Source organism: Balearica regulorum, chromosome 3, assembly GCF_011004875.1.
Source record: "Balearica regulorum gibbericeps isolate bBalReg1 chromosome 3, bBalReg1.pri, whole genome shotgun sequence".
In the NCBI taxonomy this organism is placed as follows: Eukaryota; Metazoa; Chordata; class Aves; order Gruiformes; family Gruidae; genus Balearica; species Balearica regulorum.
In genome coordinates this window covers 101,760,061-101,771,698 of record NC_046186.1, presented here as the reverse complement: position 1 = coordinate 101,771,698, position 11,638 = coordinate 101,760,061, and the positions used below count along the sequence as shown (strand labels likewise).

Below are 11,638 nucleotides of genomic sequence, written 5' to 3'. Positions count from 1 at the left end.
CCCCCAGGTGAATTTGGTGCTGAGGGAGCCTGCCTTGGTTTGAACCTTTGTCCTGCTGGTAGCTCCACACTTCTCCTGTCTGGAGTTTCGGACAACTTGGGGAGTTTTGAACAGTGAGGTCAGCCCACGCAGGGACAGGATCTAGTTGTGGATACAACTCAAGCAGAAGAGTATAAACGGGGATAGAGGTGATCGAGAGCTGTAATATAAAGTTACATGACTGCTCAGGCTTTGAATGAGCAATTCTAAATGACACTTACAGGTGAACACACCTGGATTTTTACCATCGTGTTAAGAAACTATGTGATCAAAACATTTTCCCCATAAATAAAAGCTTTTTATAGGAATTTGATTGACATTTTACACAATTCAAAATATTCTACTTAATTCATATGAAAACCAATTCCTACAGTTTTCATTAATTGGTTTTCCATCATTATTTATTTCCATTTATCTTCTTTACATTTCCAAGTACAAATTCAAGAAACAATGTACGATTGTAGATAATTACTTTGAATTCAAGTTATAGCTTTTATAATGGTTGGGAAGAATGAAATTATTTTACTTTTTAAATACCAGCTATATACATTCAAAAGAAAAAATGAATGATGTGTTTTCAATTTCACTTCTATTGCAATATGTGACATCAGATGCACATGGAGAGACTCTTAGCTGTCATTTTCTTGGTTTGCTCTCACAAACCTAAAGAATATTAAAATGATAACACAAGGATATTAAACTGCTGCATGATTTCTTCATAAAAAACCCATGACACAGTCTGCATACTTGTTTTATACCTAAACAGTAGTGTTTCAAGAGCAGTAATTCAGTTACTGAATGCGTATTAAAAATAACAGCGAGTGAGAAAGCAATAATCTATCCCAAGTCAACATGCAGTCTCTACTTTTTTGCTTAGAAACGCTGCAATTTCCCTAATGATAATAATAATAATGACTTTTTTTTTTTGGCGTTATACTATACATTTTCAAAATGCTGTTTAATGAAGAAATGCTCCTCATTCAGGTCTGTCGTGTTTTGCAAGGTACGTTGCTGTTGGTCAGGTAAAATCTTAATTTATCAGGTAAAATCTTTCTGGCACCATCTACCTGTTTTACCTACTAACAATGTTAAGTTCTTCACGGCAGAGGATTTGTTGCAATGGGTAGCCACTTCAGGGAAATGGTCCAGTACTTTCCTGGTCTTTCCATACGCTGATACACTTGAACCAAACTCTGCTATTATTCATGCTTTGTCATGCAACGATGACAGCTGGGGGAACATCAGGCTGCATCACGTGGCCTGAAGTGGTCGGTTCTGTGTTTCACAGGTCAAGGCTTCCTAATAATTCAGTGATGCTCTCCAAAGCCACGTATCTTTTTATCAGCCGCACGCCCTGCCCTGTGACAGCTGATCGCCTGTACGCTTTGATTTTAGTTTTTCTTACCGTCCCTTCACAATACATCGTGTCTGCTCATACTCTGCTCAGGTTGGGCTATTTGAACCGTAATAATTCAGTGTGATCTTGCTTTCGCTTCACTGAAATATTTTCTTAACCACAACAGAATTATGCCAGCGTTACGTACGCGCATAGCGCCCGTTTCCTCAGTTTAATTCTGCTCTTACTTGGAGCCCCTTCACCACCGAGTTCAGCGAGCTGTTACCAGCCCCATGGCACCCAAAAGGCAGGCCACGGAACGTGCCACCTCATGCACGGCGATTACTACATGTTTAAAAAAAAACTTATCCGGTCCTGCAGCACATTCAAGAAACTTGGCGCATCCGCGTGGTGGTCTTTATAGGCAGAATCTACCGCTGCGTTACAGGAGCGTAGCCCGAAACGTTATGCCTTGATGCGAGAAATGAAAACCATCATTTTCTGCTTCGGGGTTCCTTTTTGTAGTTTAGCAGCTAGATTCCCGTGTTATATCTGTTCTCTCTACAATGGTTTTATAACACGCTCTGTTAGCCAGCACGATATTAAACGATCCCCAGACACTGTTTTAACTCACTTGTCGTGTTTTCTACACTGTACCTCACTTTGTAATTGCTGCCTCCCCTTGCCAATAATTCATGCCCTGCAGAAGGCCCTGTTTAAGACTGAGTAATAAACTACTGAGAGATTAATATTCAGTTGATGACAGATCATTTAATGCAACTCTTACCAAAACTCTCCAGCGTCTAGGAAATTGGCAGAATACCGCCGCTGGCTGCTTTCTGATGTCATTCAATTAGCAACCAAGGGTTAGTTCTCGGAGGTTATTCTCCAGAGTTTAATGCAGCAGATTTCTTTTTAATCTTCAGTCCTCTCAGGGAATTGTACGAGGTGAGTTTAATTCACGTGTATTTGGCATGAAAGTGGATCTTCTTAGGTTGCAAACCAGGACTTGCATTACTGTTTCAGCACTGTAGTTCCTAAACGTGGATATTTTCATTTAATTGCGTGCTGATACTCCCAGTGAGAGCACAAGGGCTTCGCACGCGTGGATCCATATTCGGGTTCTGAAGTTGCACTTTGCAGACTAGATTTTCTCAAAATCTTATGGGAAATTGTAAACAGCTGCATGTGTTGCCAAGCACTTGGATGATTTGCCTTGCTGATTTCTAAATCATAGTCCCGACAACTTAACTAATGCAATAAAACATCACACCTGTTTCTTTCCCTATACCTCCCCCCCCTTTATGCCATCTTGGCAATACAAAGGCATTTTAAACTGGGTGTGGATGACATTTATCTAATTTACAAGCTGATTTCAGTGGGGGTGTTCATGTGGGTACATTCCAGCTGAGTAAGAGCATTGATAAATTGGCTCTGGTAAATTTAGCAGCCACAGTTTTTACTGCATGGATATCATTCTGCTCCTTCTGCCATTAATTACCAGAACTGACAAAAGGGGACATACCTCTGCTTAACCTACTTTGGTTCTCACTCACATGCCTTGGTTCCTTTGTAAAGGTCACTGATGCTTTAAGGTAAGATACTGTAGTATACTTAAATCTGTGTTTTGTTACTAATGGAGTCAAAAAACAGAAGTTTTGGGTTTTAAACTTGTGAGAGTTGCTGGTGTGAAACCTGCTTCCCACCCTTCAAGTCAGAGGGATTCATTATCAGGGGCTGCCTCTCTGCCAGGGCTTCAACCAAGGTGTTTGGTTCCTACTCGGTGTAGGGGAAGAGCAAGGGAAAGGGCAGAGACTTCAGACATCCAGAGAAGATGATGAGCTTTGGTTGCCTTTGAAATCTACCTAGGCTAGAATTTCATGCCATATTAGCACTATTTGAGTATGGTTTTGGGGTGCGTGGATGTGATGTGTAGAAGTACTAACACCAGTACTTTATTTGAGAGAGTAGGTGCACAGTTTTCTGGGTGGCAACACTATCTAAAGCAGGTCCTACCTGCTCACCCTTCTCCCACGTTGCTGCCCTCCCTGTGGTACCAACACAATGCTCATGGGCTGCATAATAAACCCGGTCAGTGAACTGTAGCTAGTTGAAAAGTAATCTTGCATGAAAAAAGAGCCTTTTTTTTGAGGGTCACTTGCCAGATCCTGTTCACAGAATGTCCTGACAAACAGCAGGAGCGGCCCAGCTGAAAGAGGGCAGCTTGCCAGGACGGAGAGACAGAAGTAAAGGCAGGGGAATGCCTTGAACCAGTGTGTCGTGCTTACTACTAAACACTTGTGTCATGAACCCTTTCACCCTCATTTGGCATCCACCATTTGTATACATAAACAGGACAGATTATCTGTCATTTGATAGCTGCATACATATCTCGGCTGGCTTGTTAACATGCTTTAGTAATAGCTGAACTCTTGGGCATTAATAGGCAGTTGCGATGCTATCGCTCATTTCCTGAATTGACCACTTTCATGCAGATGAAGACAAGCTGGTTACTCAGAACTATGTTCTTAATGGTCATCATTTCTCCAGAACTTTATAGATTCAGATACAATAACCTGTAAAGATTCCTCTCCTCCTCCACTTTCCCTTGGGAACAAACAAGGTAGAGAAAACATTGGAAGAATTCATGACTGATTTTGAAGTTTTTCAGTGGTGAGAATGATGACTTTTGATTTTGTATATGGAGGTATTCTTTCTGGTAGCATCTTCTTAGGTATTTTGTGAACCTTTAGTGTCACACTTGTTTTTATTTTTAAATAAATCCATGCCTTCAAGAGAAGGACTTCAGTGATAAATCATTTTCACCTCTATGTTGATACTTGCTAAAGCAGTACTGGTTGATACCCAGTAAGAGATTACTCTTCATAGTTTTTAGCATTTCAAAACCCTAAACTAGCCTTTGCAGCAATGTGAGCACAATATGTCCAATGCATTTGAAACCCATGAATCGGGCAGGATAGGCAGTCCCTCCATACATCAATTCATTCTGTAGAAAGGTTTGCCATCACCAATAAAATGGAATAAGGTCATTTGGAAGTGAGCGCTTCTTGTAGTTTTCTCATACTGTTTGCATTACAGAAAGAGTTGAAAAATGCTGCGTAGGACATTTTTCCACTACTCTGCATCTGATGTATACAGAGTGGCTCCTAAGCAACGAGGCAGGACACCCAGGCGAGACGCGAGTCTATGACATGCAGGAATATGCTCCCCTGGAAGCTGCAAAACATTAACAATTGTCTTAGGTGAAGTTTAGCTCCCCAAAGGGTCACTCAGAATACTAAGTATTCTTACTGAATCAAGGGTACTTTCCCCCTACATAACCCATATTTTAGTTCTTTCTGATTTTTCCAGTGACAACTGGGTAAAAAAAGTTAAACCACTTGGCTAGTATCAATTCCTTTAAGACTTGCCTTTCATAGTATTCGTTAAGGGTTTGGAACAATCACCTGCAAAGTGATGCCCAAGGCATCCTTCCCAAGTTTCCACCACACTCGTTGCCTTGGGGGACAAGACTTTGGGTGATCTGTCCCTGAATGCGTGCTATTCTTGCTGAGTAGGCGTGATCAGTACAGTGCAGGATTTACATTCCTCTCCAAGAGGACTTCGAGCATTGACTGAAGGAGCAGTGAATGAAGTGTTGGCTACAGATTGGACAAGTAGTTGTGAAAGTAAAATACTATAAGCCTTAAGATAAAGCTGTTTAAAAGAGAAATTGCACCTGATATGAAGTATGTTCTGCTTCCAATTGAGAGAGAATGATTTGGGGTAATGCTTTTCCAAAAGTGCTTAATCATTGTGTTAGCATGTTTACCTGCCTGCTCTTACAAAGCAATGTGGCGTAAGTTGTGGGGGCCATTCCTGTTAAGATGACCCTGGAGATGTTTGTTATCACCTTCTTGCCAGATGTTACCAGTTCTCTAGCAGAGTCAGTAGAGCAGATTATTCTTGTCTACTAATGATCAAACTATCCCTTGAGGTCCCTCCCAATCTTTGTACTGAAGTGGCTATGGAGAGCTTACCTGATTTGTTATACGTACTCTCTTCTGGTTACTTACTTTTTAAATCACTGTAACTGCTTGCTCTCTGAGTGTGTGTATAAACCTGAGAGCATATCTGCGTGGCACAATGTGGTGTGCAATAAATGAAATAACTCAGTATGGGAAGCCACGCAGATAAATTGGCAGGATGGGATAGTTAGCACTGCTGAGCAGCAGAGCTAATTGTTCGATTTCTTGTTATTCAGGGCTGCATTAGAACAGTGCTGGTAGGGTAACTGCACGACCGTCCAGCGTTTTCATTGTTACGTGACTTCAGCAAAGATCGATGCACTGCAGTCCTCTTGCGCTATAAAAGTCAGTGCTGGTTAAAATGGTCATCTCGGTTTGGGGATTTGAGCAGCGCTTCTGCTTGTGCTCCGAGGACACACGTTAAGGATATTGGCTCAGGGTTCTGCAATAGTTGTCTGTAGCTCTGTGGTCCACTGCTTTTATTCAGTGTTTGCATACAGCAATAAGTGTGCAGCTATGATTTGAAATGCTCAGTATCGCACAAATGGCTGCGGTATCTTATCCATGCGGCAGAACAGGCTCAATGGACATAGGCAGAGAAAAAGTCTGTCACCACTGTCATCTTTCTGGTCTGTTCTCATAAAGACAGCTCGCTGGGCTACACCTGAAAGCCATCAGAAAATCCCAGTGACCGTATTTTGTTACTCATGAAATACGGTCTATAAATTGCCTTCAGGGACTCTCCATCCAGATAACTAGCAGGGTCAGAATTTTCATTTACAGGATCTGGGCTTGCTGAAATAAGGGGAAGTCCCCCCAAATACCATAACGCTGCGCGGGTTCGATGTGCCTGGAAGTTACACGCCACGACGTGCAACTCGCGTACGCTCTCTGTGTCCACGCCGACACCAACCCACTCGCACGAGACTTAATGCGGGCAGGCTTTTTTTGGTGCGAGCTCCCCGAAGGGCGGTGAGGGAAACAACACCTTCGTAGCTGCGGGGAGACAGACGCAGCCCACGTAAAGCCACATATAAAGCCACATCTACCTACACGGAGCGCAGCAGCGTGTTAACTTAACTCACAGCCGGCAGCGAGGCAGAGAGCGGTCCCAGCCCCGCTGCAGCGGGCGGCCCCGGCCGCACCCCCCGTCTCCCCGCTCTCCCCCCCCCCGCCCCCGGTTCCGTTCCGCCGTCGCCGGAGCCGCACGGCCGAGGGCGCCGGGGCCACAGTGTCCCCTAGCGGCAACGCTCCTGCCCGGGGCCCGGTGGCCAGCAGAAAGTGAAAGTCTTTCAATTAAAAGTTTAGAGTTTCGGGATGACGTTGAAGAACCCGATACAGAGCCAAGCGGCTCTTTCTGGCGAAGCACCGAAGGAAAGCGCACGCAAAGCCCCGGTCCCGCACGGACCTGGCAGCGGAGGGACCCCCTCAAAGCGAGGGGGCTCGGCACGTTCCGGAGCGGCCGGAAGGCAATCTGTTGCAGGATTTGGGCCAAAGTAACTAAGTTTTTCTTGTTAGATAAAAATAGAACATGTATAAACGGCTTTCCAGCCTACCCGATTGGGTTTATGACTTTTGGGAACGTGTTGAGATTTAACGATCAGCTTCTGACAACGCTGCCCAGGCTGCCGAAAGCAGCCAAACCCAGCGCTGTGGCAAGGGAATAATCATCGTTCCGATAGAAATTCCAACGGCCTTGGTGTGACTAGTCTGAGTATCTGCTTAATGTTGGCTTACCACAAAACAGCCAAACTCCGTACGGCTTACTACATGCGATGCTGTTTCAAATTAACTAAAATATGAGAATCGCATCAAGATGATGCAAGATAGACTGCTGGTTTAATGCAAGAAATATGTAAAGGTCTTGCACAAGCCATGCATAATAACTGCATCTTTTCGGCATCAGTACTTGTCATTTGCTGACACGGTGCTGAGTTAATCTAAGAAGCAAAACACATAATGTTTCAAAGAATTGTACTTGTTGTTTGGAGGATGGGAAAGGAAACGGAAAGGCTAGTTACACTTGGACATGAAGTGTTAATGCGCTGTCTTGTCTTTTCTCAGTGGGGGAGAAGGAATGGAGCTGCTGTGAGTAAAGTGCATCTGAAAGCTTGTTTCACTTCTGCTTGGCGTTGCCTACTACCCAGCCAGCAAGTATCAGGTTAATGCCTTTGAGCTGTTCGCAGGAGCTGCTCTGGGGACAGTTTGAGAATCTCATAATGGAAATACTACATTTCATAGAAGGAGATGGTGAATAGAAACCCTGCGTTGAAGCTTGATCTTATTTCTCGCTATCCATACTAGAAATGAAATACCGCACAGCTTTGTGATTCAGTGTTGCACTACTCATAGCATGCTCACAGTTCACGTTGAAGCTCTGGAAGTGCTGTGTGTGTGTGAATTAAAAGGTCTCTGTATGAGCTAGGCATTTCTGGGTTTGAGTGATCAAATTACATACAAGAACCAAGCCGTTCATTAGAAGACAAGAAAAGACTAGATTGCAAGAACTGAATTTTGCATTTTGTATCTGTTGGAATCAGCCATTGGTTTCGTTTGTGCTGAAGTCCCTGTTATTAGGGGCAGAAACCTTCATCATTCATGTTGCCTATGAAAAGAACCAATTCTTCCCCTCTACTTGTCCAGGGTCCCTAATACTTCCTTTCGTTACCTTCATTCCTGTGGATGGTGACTGTCTTCCTGAGAGAAGAAACTGTCGTCTTCCACAGGCTGTGTATGCTGGTTTATGAGAAGTGGGGATATTTCAGGGAAATCCGCTCTCAGAAAAACCTTCTGGGAATGTTAATTTCTGAGGAGGCCCTGAAATAATTTTTCTCTCTTCTTATTTTTTCTCTTACATTTTGTCTGCAGATTATGTTGCTCTCTATCTCTTTTCCCACTTTAAAAGCAGATGAATATATTTTCCTCTGCCTTAAATAGTTTCATCGCTTTTTGGCACAGTTTCCCATCTTTACCAGCTTAGGATTGTAGGATATAAACCCCAGAGCCAAACTTCAGTTTCTTGTATCATTCCATCCACTAAGTATTGCTGGCCTCTCCCAGCAAGGAATGTTTGCAATCATTTGCCTTGTTTTTTAGTCCAGTAAAACTATGTTCAGTGTTTTGCTCTATTAAGTAAGTGGAGATTCATGACAGTAGAGCAAAAGAGAATCCTCTTACCTCTCTGTATGAAGAAATGCCTACCTCTGAGCTTTTTATGAAAAATGAATCCAGATTTTCTGAACTGACTGCGCACTTTCAGTCTATGGCTTTGGCTCACTAGCTGTCTGTGTAACCGTCTAAAAAAACTTACAGACAGGAGAAACTTTCTGACATATATTAGCAAGAAAGTTACACCTACCTCTGGGGCATGAACTAAAACACGGGCTCTCCAGATTAAAGTTCAGATTGGTCAGAATTTGTTTGAAAGGCTAAAGGCCATGACTTTGCCTCAGTTTGTTTCTTAGCAGATTGATGCAAGATGAGGTAATAAGAAGCTTTCTATCTGTTCCAAGGCTTAAGAAGCTGACCTCAGGCTCAGTGTGCTGCTTGTTCCTTGCAAAGCCTTACATTACAGGGGTCTGGTGGGAACAGTTGTGTAGTGGTCAGAGTTTACTGAAAATTAAAACTGGTATTGTAATAGCGGTAGCAATAGGTGGTGGGTTTTTTGGTGCCAAGAGTTTGAAACAGTCATGACTACTTTTTTTTTTATTATTAAGGGATTTTATTTTCTCTATTTAACAACAAAACAGTTTTCACTCTCACTAATGAAATGGTCCACTTCATGAGAATCCGTGGAATACTAGAGATCTCCCAGTGAGTTTCATGGCCTGGGCTTCCCATCCATTTAAAATGAGAAAACCACTTTGTGATCAAGCCTCCCTGGTCCCCACTCATAAATAGGAAATTGAAACAACTTTCTACTCTGCCCATCTTCTAGACAGGAGTTTAGCACCTCAAAGAATTGTCCCTTACTTTATATTTGTCTGATGTTTGGTGGCACGAGAAAGCCACAAATCCGTGTACGGTTTCTGAGCACTGTTTATTATGATGTATACTGAGACGAATTTAACACTGACTTAAATCATGGTGTAAGTTTCTCATTGTATGCAAATTATTTCTAAAGGAGGAGTATGTGATAAAATGCAGTAACTTGAGCTAATTCAGCACTCGGCAAGCATGCAAAACGAGTGTAATGGAAATGCTGAAGAGGAAGAAGTGTGGGAAGATACCCTATCTAATTTGCGGAGAACTGTTTAATCTTAAACTCTCCTGTTAGTTATTCATGTCTCCACAGGCTGGGCACTAGGTGCTATTGGAATAATTGCCATTAACGATGCACTCGGCCTCTCGGCAGAAGCTACGGAGTGCACGCCGAGGGCGGCAGCACTGGCTGAGTTTGAAGGGACTGGTAATGTGCTGGGCTGAGCTGGGAGTCGTGGGACCTGCAGGAAAGAGAATCTGCTGATAGACGGGCCGGCGGGTTGTGTTGTGAGCAGGGAGGTGGGGGCCAAGAGCAGGAGGGGAGGCTAGGATGAGACTGGAACTGGAAAAGAGCCAGAGAGGGGGAAACTGTAGTTTTCTAACTTCTAGCCCATTACTGTAACACTTCCAAGGTCTGTTCATCCAGAAAGACAGAATGCAAGAGAAATGTTTTATTTCCCTCTTGGCCTTCAGCTTTCTCTGCCAGAACAGTTTTTTGTGACACTCTTGGGATAAGAGAGTATTTGTTTTTCATTTTAAAACTGCGGCTTACCTGCTGAGGAGGGTAGATACGTATAATTGAGAGCTGGGAGGGAAAAACTTACAACCCACTGTCACAGTGCTTGTTACTGAGGCTGCCATTGCCATCTACGTTGTCGCTTTCCGCCGTAAGGTGGAGAATAGTATATTCATTGTACAAGCCAGTACGTGTTAAATTTGTGCAGGTGACTCTGCCCAGCACCTATCTGTGAATAGCTTGTATTACCTGTAAGTTGATTCTCATCTTGCATACTCTGAAGAATAACCACTGAAGCCAATGATTTGCTTCTCTTAGATACCAGGATTATAGTTCGCACCACTATTTAGTCACTATTAAATTTGACCCATGAAGTCTTTGGAGATGCATATGCCTACTCGGCTTCTGAATTTAGCTCGCTCCACTCCTACTAAGTAGAAGCCTGGAAGGGACAAAAAGAGACCTCCCTCTGAAATTTAATCCCGATCACACGCGTGGTATGGTACAGAAGAACGACCACAGAGTCCTCTGCCAGTCCCAGATCTTATGAAAACTAAAGGCACCAATAATCACTGAGGTTATTTTTAAATGTTTAACATGACTCTCAAAGGCACATACACGTTGAACATCTGTATCGTTTTAAAGTGCTATTTATTCTAATATATCACAGCTCTGGCAGCAATTTTGTGCTAATTGCTCGGAACAGGCTGAACACTGGGGGATTATAAATTTAAGTATGACATGTACTGTGGGGTTTTTTCAAATTGAAACATATTGAATAGTCAACTAACCTGACATCATTGGAAGCTCAGGATGGTTGGTGACTGTCCACTTCACTCCACAAGTGTGGATTTATTGCCATGAGTCAGAGAAGTAGAATTACCTTTTCATGGGGTTGGAGTGATCTGTCTTTCCATATAGGATGCTACTATGGTAATGTTGGTCGTGTTACTAGGGTGACCTAAAAACATTAACAGAGTATTTTACACAGAATTCACTTTAAAGGAAACTGGGCATTGCCTTCTGTTCCCTTATTAATGCATATGCTTATCCATACTTAGAAATATTCTTTAGTGCTTGAATTTTAGTTCAAGAACTAAAGCACCTTTTAGTGGTGCTTAAATCCCCGAAAGGATTTAAGCGCCATTAAGGTCACTATAATTCCAGCTCTCTGCTGCCTAACCCTAAATTTCTGTTCAGCTGGGCACGCACAAACATCAGGATTCATCATCTGCATCCTCATTCTGTGTGGCTGTGCAGACTGTAGCTCTAGCAATATGCTCTGAGTGGGAATTTGGCTGTCTGACCATCAGGATCTAACGTGGCATTCGTTCTGAGTGCACACGCATTCGGGAGCTACGTGTGTATTTAGAAGGCTTGCTTAAGGAATTCACACTCAAATGTTTTTTTTCCCACAATGACTATGCAGATGGATCATGGCAGAGGCTGGGATGTGGACATTGAAATCTCTCTTTAAAGCCACAGGTTTCTTTATCAACGCTGGCAGGTTTTTTGGTA

The 11,638-nt window shown here is 43.0% G+C and overlaps 1 long non-coding RNA gene across 1 annotated transcript; it reads right to left on the bottom strand.

The window, feature by feature from the left end:
* LOC142601103 (uncharacterized) lies at nt 1-6,504 on the bottom strand. Its single transcript, XR_012834704.1, has 2 exons — nt 6,228-6,504; nt 1-4,612 (listed from the first exon to the last, which is right to left on the bottom strand). It is a non-coding gene; the product is annotated as an uncharacterized LOC142601103 (long non-coding RNA).
* Between the last annotated feature and the right edge of the window lie 5,134 nt (nt 6,505-11,638).